This window comes from Coregonus clupeaformis, unplaced genomic scaffold (genome assembly GCF_020615455.1).
Source record: "Coregonus clupeaformis isolate EN_2021a unplaced genomic scaffold, ASM2061545v1 scaf0335, whole genome shotgun sequence".
Taxonomy (NCBI): Eukaryota; Metazoa; Chordata; class Actinopteri; order Salmoniformes; family Salmonidae; genus Coregonus; species Coregonus clupeaformis.
In genome coordinates, this window is record NW_025533790.1 from 415,811 (window position 1) to 423,395 (window position 7,585).

Below are 7,585 nucleotides of genomic sequence, written 5' to 3' on the forward strand. Positions count from 1 at the left end.
TGGCATGTGGGGAGAGAGAGAGAGATCTCCGTTTGTAACTAATTATTTTCTCCTCTATGGCCGAGAGCTCCTCGGCTGGATGATCTATAGTCTGGTTGATCTATACCTTGTCATACACTAGCCCCAGGTTAACCTGCTCAGGCAGATGGCATTGATATCCTTCTTGTCATGGAACGGTCTGACAGTTATAGAATTAGTGTTCTTCACCAGTGACAATGCCATATCATTGATTTACTCATGGTCTGGAGAGCAAGGCAAATGTGTTCAGCATTGGTTGAAACAGCGATACATGTTTGTATTTCTTTTTTTGAAGTATGACAGTGAGTTTCAGATGCTTCTGCGGTGGAATAAGATGCGATATCGACTTTGTGGATGACTGTGTGGACTGTTGCGGTTCTTTCAATTAGTTACTCTGACAACACTGTAAAGGTATTATTGAGAGAACATCCCTGCACATAATGTCCTGACTCACATAGTCTCCTGAGTGGCGCAGTGGTCTAAGGCACTGCATCGCAGTGCTAACTGTGCCACTAGGAGATCCTGGTTCGAATCCAGGCTCTGTCGCAGCCGGCCGCGACCGGGAGACTCATGGGGCGGTGCATAATTGGCCCAGCGCCATCCAGGGTAGGGGAGGGAATGGCCGGCAGGGATGTAGCTCAGTTGATAGAGCATGGCGTTTTCAATGCCAGGGTTGTGGGTTCGATTCCCACGGGGGGCCAGTATAAAAAATATATATGTATTCACTAACTGTAAGTCGCTCTGGATAAGAGCGTCTGCTAAATGACTAAAATGTAAAAAAAATAATGTCTGACCGTAGCTATGGGAAGCAACTACAGAAATAAAAATGGAGTCTGTTTGCAACTTGTGGGTTTGATTCAAACGGGGGACTAGCACTAAAAAGCACTAAAATGTATGCACCCAGTACTGTAAGTCGCTCTGAATAAGCGTGTCTGCTAAATGACTACAATGTACAGTACATACAGTGCATTCGGAAAGTATTCAGACCCCTTGACTTTTTACACATTTTGTTGCGTTACAGCCTTAAAATTTATTAAATTGTTTTTTTCCCTCATCAATCTACACACAATACCCCATAATGACAAACCAAAAACAGGTTTTCCGATTTTTTTGCAAATGTTTTCAAAACATATAACTTAAATAATACATTGACATAAGTATTCAGACCCTTTACGCAGTACTTTGTTGAAGCACCTTTGGCAGTGATTACAGCCTTGAGTCTTCTTGGGTGTGACGCTATAAGTAAACATACATCATAAAATGTAAGAAGTCAGGTATTGTAGTGTGTTGGAGAACCAATGAGGTGTCCATCCCCCCTAGCATCCTCGGTTATGATGATACATCAGGGGCCTGCAGTTATCAAGGTGGACCTGTCTGGTGTTGTGGTATTGATTTTCCTACTGGAGAATTAACCATCCCATAAATCTGCAGGCCACACTTCTGCTTCAAGACTGGATAGAGAGAAAGAAAGAAAAACAAAACTAGTAAGTCCTTCTCTGCATAGCCTAATTCTCCATGTTTAATGTGAATTCATTCTGTAATAATCAGGCAATAAGGCCTGAGACACCCAGGAGGGTACTGAGGAAATGACCCTTTAATCACATACGCTGATGGAGAAAACAGTGAGTGAATACAGGATATTTGGCTGTTCCCCCTCCATCCCCTCATCCCAAATTATACACTATTCCCTACATAGTGCACTACTTTTGACCCCTGGTCGAAATTAGTGCACTATAAAGACATTAGCATGCCATTTTGGGACGATCCCCTCGCAGCACTTGGCTTGTCCTCCCTGGCTGGCTGGAAATGTAGGTGTGGACCAATACTGCAGGTTGGGACTGGATGTTTTCTGCTTATCACTGACCCTGGAAAGTACAGTCACAATTGCCAGTGTCTGGTTTAAATTACTTTATTGATTTGCATTTGGCTGCCCTGCACAAGTTGCATGTTGACCTGAAGAGGAAGGTAGGTGAAGGGACTAAATAAATGAAACAAAGCACATCATAATTTGGAACCTTCAAGGTGCAATTAATTTTAGCGAACCAGCTGTTGATTAGTCAATTACTGTATCTGATCTGATCTTGGTCTGGACAACATCAGTCTGATACATCGCAGACCCCAGCCCAGGCTCCAAACACATTCAGTGGTCAAGTGTAACACGCATTAAGGCATAACCACCTTGATATCTTTCTCATTTTATAGGTAATTGAGTAGCTATTTTACACTACAGAATATTAAAAGGTATGTAGCCCTTTCCTGCAGACAATGACCAAAAGTGCCCTCTTTGGCCTCATGGGTGGAAGGTTCTTAACATTTTTCATAATTTCATAATTAATAAAGATAATTTCCAAAAACCTGCCGAAAATCCGGTGTTTCTATGTCAAACGGTTTTGTTATATTTTAGTCTTCTGTGATGTACAGTGGGGAGAACAAGTATTTGATACACTGCCGATTTTGCAGGTTTTCCTACTTACAAAGCATGTAGAGGTCTGTAATTTTTATCATAGGTACACTTCAACTGTGAGAAATGGAATCTAAAACAAAAATCCAGAAAATCACATTGTATGATTTTTAAGTAATTCATTTGCATTTTATTGCATGACATAAGTATTTGATCACCTACCAACCAGTAAGAATTCCGGCTCTCACAGACCTGTTAGTTTTTCTTTAAGAAGCCCTCCTGTTCTCCACTCATTACCTGTATTAACTGCACCTGTTTGAACTCGTTACCTGTATAAAAGACACCTGTCCACACACTCAATCAAACAGACTCCAACCTCTCCACAATGGCCAAGATCAGAGAGCTGTGTAAGGACATCAGGGATACAATTGTAGACCTGCACAAGGCTGGGATGGGCTATAGGACAATAGGCAAGCAGCTTGGTGAGAAGGCAACAACTGTTGGCGCAATTATTAGAAAATGGAAGAAGTTCGAGATTACGGTCAATCACCCTCGGTCTGGGGCTCCATGCAAGATCTCACCTCGTGGGGCATCAATGATCATGAGGAAGGTGAGGGATCAGCCCAGAACTACACGGCGGGACCTGGTCAATGACCTGAAGAGAGCTGGGACCACAGTCTCAAAGAAAACCATTAGTAACACACTACGCCGTCATGGATTAAAATCCTGCAGTGCACGCAAGGTCCCCCTGCTCAAGCCAGCGCATGTCCAGGCCCGTCTGAAGTTTGCCAATGACCATCTGGATGATCCAGAGGAGGAATGGGAGAAGGTCATGTGGTCTGATGAGACAAAAATAGAGCTTTTGGTCTAAACTCCACTCGCCGTTTTTGGAGGAAGAAGAAGGATGAGTACAACCCCAAGAACTCCATCCCAACCGTGAAGCATGGAGGTGGAAACATCATTCTTTGGGGATGCTTTTCTGCAAAGGGGACAGGATGACTGCACCGTATTGAGGGGAGGATGGATGGGGCCATGTATCGCGAGATCTTGGCCAACAACCTCCTTCCCTCAGTAAGAGCATTGAAGTGTCACGGTTTTCTAAGCCAGAACCCAGAAGCAGACCAGGACAAGGTGAGTTGAAATGAAGGTGAGTATTTATTAACAGATTCAGCAGAATAATCCAGGGGACAGAGCGGGCGGCGGAGATGAGTTGGTGGAGGTGCAGTGGCAGATCCAATAATGGCTCGGCAGTCGCCGACAACCAGGCAGGGGTTGGGTGAAGGTTCCGGGAGATTGATGTTCATGGCTAACGATCCGGCAGGGAATGGATGTCAGGTCAGAGCTTATGAAGGGTGATGATCAGGACCAGGTGTGCAGATCGCTGATGAGATGCAGGTGCGGGTAATCGGGAGATCTCCCGCCTAGCAACGTCGCCCGGCAACCAGGCAGGGAGCGTTCAAGAACCTTCAGGAACAGGAGATTCAGGGCAGAAAACTGGCAACACAGGCAGGAACCGACTCAGGACGCAGGGTTCATGACAGTACCCCCCCTCCGACGAACGCCACCGGGCGGACTACCCGGAGCGCCAGGATGGAGGCGGTAGAAGTCATGAAGGAGGTCAGCATCAAGGATCTGACGCCGAGGAATCCAACTCCTCTCTTCAGGCCCATACCCCTCCCAGTCCACGAGATACTGGAAACCCCGGCCCCGCCGTCTGGAATCCATAATGCGGCGCACCGTGTAGGCAGGACCACCTCCGATCATCCGAGGAGGAGGAGGATGAGGCGGAGGGGGCAACAGAGGACTGAGGAGAACAGGCTTGAGGCAGGAGACATGAAAGGTGGGATGGACTCTGAGCGTTCTAGGTAACTTGAGTCGAACCACAACAGGATTGATCACTTTCTCCACCACAAACAGACCAATGAACTTCGGTGACAGTTTCTTAGACTCAGTCCGCAGAGGAAGTTCCCGTGTGGCCAACCAGACCCTATCTCCGATGGTATAGGTGGGGGCGGGAATCCGGCGACGATTCGCCTGGAGCTGATACCGGTCAGAAACTCTAAGGAGGGCCTTTCTGGCCCGATGCCAGGTCCGGTGGCAACGACGAATGTGGGCCTGAACAGAGGGCACTGAGAGATCCCTCTCCTGAGAAGGAAACAAGGGAGGTTGGTAGCCATACAGGCACTGGAAGGGAGACATCCCAGTGGCAGATGTAGGGAGAGTATTGTGGGCATACTCAACCCAAGGCAACTAGAGAGACCCAGGAGGTGGGGTTGGAGGAAACAAGGCAGCGTAGCGTGGATTCCATCTTCTGGTTGGCTCTCTCCGCCTGACCATTAGATTGGGGGTGAAAACCAGATGTGAGACTGACTGTAGCTCCAATGGCCAAACAGAAGGACTTCCAGACAGCAGAGGTAAACTGAGGACCACGGTCGGAAACTATGTCACTGGGCAACCCGTGGACCCTGAAAACCTCCCTAACCAGGATCTCGGACGTTCTCAGAGGCAGAGGGAAGCTTGGAAATGGGCACAAAGTGGGCGAACTTGCTGAATCTGTCCACGATAGTCAGAATGACCGTGTTCCCCTCAGAAGAGGGCAACCCAGTGACAAAGTCCAGGGCCAGATGCGACCATGGTCGCCGGGGAATAGGGAGGGGGTGAAGTAGTCCAGAGCTGGGCCAATTGGCACTCTTATTCTGTGCACACACTGGACAGGCAGCAACAAACCTCTGAGTATCTTCTCCCATGGCAGGCCACCATAATCGTCTGCGAAGTAACGCCATCGTCCGAGCCACGCCAGGGTGACAAGCCATCTTGCTGGCGTGGGACCATTTGAGGACAGCAGAACGAACCGACTCAGGCACAAACAACCGACCGGGTGGACTGTTACCGGGACCGGGCTGCGTCCGAAGGGTCGCCATAACCTCCTCCTCAATCCTCCACATAACTGCTCCCACGACACAGTTCCGGGGAAGAATCGTCTCGGTCTTGGCCCCACTCTCCTCCGTCTTGGAGAACATCCGGGAGAAGGCGTCCGCCTTGCTGTTCTTAGACCCAGGTCGGAACGTCAGGGAAAAATTAAAGCGTCCGAAAAACAAAGCCCACCTGGCCTGACGGGAGTTGAGATGTCTAGCCGATTGCAAGTAAGCAAGATTCTTGTGGTCAGTCCAGACAATAAACGGTTGCTCCGCCCCCTCCAACCAGTGGCACCACTCCTCCAAGGCAAGCTTCACTGCGAGAAGCTCCCGGTTACCCACATTGTAGTTCCTCTCCGCAGACGAAAGACGACGAGAGTAGTAGGCGCAGGGATGGAGTTTACCGTCAGTGGAGCATCGCTGGGACAGGATGGCGCCAACCCCCACATCAGACGCATCCACTTCAACGACGAACTGACGGGCCGTGTCAGGTTGAGAGAGAATCGGTGCGTTGGTGAATCGCCTCTTCAAATCCAGGAACGCTCGGTCCGCCTCAGGATTCCAACTGAAGGTCCTGGTACAGGAAGTCAGGGCAGTTAAAGGAGCGGCCACACGGCTGTAATCCCGGATGAAGCTGCGATAGAAATTCGCAAACCCCAGAAACCTCTGGAGCTGCAATCTGGTACCGGGCTGGGCCCAATCCAGAACCGCCCTAACCTTCTCCTGGTCCATCCTAATCTCTCCCCTGGAGATGATGTACCCGAGGAAGGATGTAGTGTGGGCATGAAACTCACACTTCTCGGCCTTCACGAACAGGCGATTCTCCAACAATCGCTGCAGAACCTGCCTGACATGCTGGACGTGGCTGGAAGGTTCCTTCGAGAAGATAAGAATGTCATCCAGGTAAACAAACACAAAGAGACCGATCATATCTCTCAGGACATCATTCACCATACTCTGGAACACTGCTGGAGCATTGGTCAGTCCAAACGGCATCACCTGATACTCGAAGTGACCCATCGGTGTATTGAAACCCGTCAACCACTCGTCCCCTCTCTGATCCGGACCAGGTGATACGCATTGCGTAGGTCCAGCTTGGTGAACACAGTAGCACCCTGTAAGAGTCGAAGGCAGAGCTCATCAAGGGCAGGGGATACTTGTTCTTGACCGGTGATATCATTCAACCCCCGATAATCAATACACGGTCGAAGAGAGCCATCCTTCTTACCCACAAAGAAGAATCCTGCCCCCAGGGGTGATGACGAGGGACGAATGAGACCAGCAGCTAGGGACTCCTTGATGTAGGTCTCCAAAGCCTCACGTTCAGGTCGGGAGATGCTGTATAACCGTCCCTTGGGATAGACAGCTCCAGGGAACAGGTTTATGGCACAATCATATGGTCAGTAGGGAGGGAGTGACAGAGCCCTCTGCTTACTGAACACTTCCCCCAAATCGTGATATGTCTCGGGAACCAGGGACAAATCTGGGGGTTTAGCCTCAATCACCTGACTGGGAACAGAATGGGAACAGGCAGTCTTGAGGCAGTTAGCATGACAATCAATGCTCCAACTAGTTACCTTGCCAGTCACCCAATCGAACGTGGGATTGTGTTCTTTCAGCCAGGGGTATCCAAGGACCAGAGGATCATGGGAAGAAGGCAGAATGAAGAATGAGATAACCTCAGAATGATTCCCTAACAACAGCATCTTAACCGGTTCAGTCCTCATCGTGATACGTGCCAGACTACTGCCGTTCAGAGTGGTAGCTTCAATGGCTTCCGGTAATCGCTCCTTGGAAAGCCCCAGCTGTTCCACCACGTCGGCATCAATAAAGCTTCCATCGGCACCTGAATCGACGAAAGCGTTAATCGCTAAACTCTGATTCCTGTTCATGAGGGTAGCCGGGAAACGAGGTCTGACAGAGGTATTGAGAGGTTGAAACTGGCTCGCTAAAAGTCCTCCCAACTTTAGCGAGCCGAGCAGTTTGACGACCGCCGGGAACAAGTGGAGATGTAATGTCCCGAACTACCACAGTAGAGGCAGCGGTTGGTCTTACGCTATGTTGGCGCTCCTCCTTGGTTAACTCCGTGCCGCCCCACTTGCATGGGTTCAGAATCTGGAGGCAGGACCTCTCCACTAATCCTGTGTGGTGGACAATGATCGACGCATTCTGGTCCACCCCCTGACCCGACTGGAAACTGAGAAGCTGATTGATTGGACGGGCCCCATTGCTTCTCCCTCCTTCTCTCTCG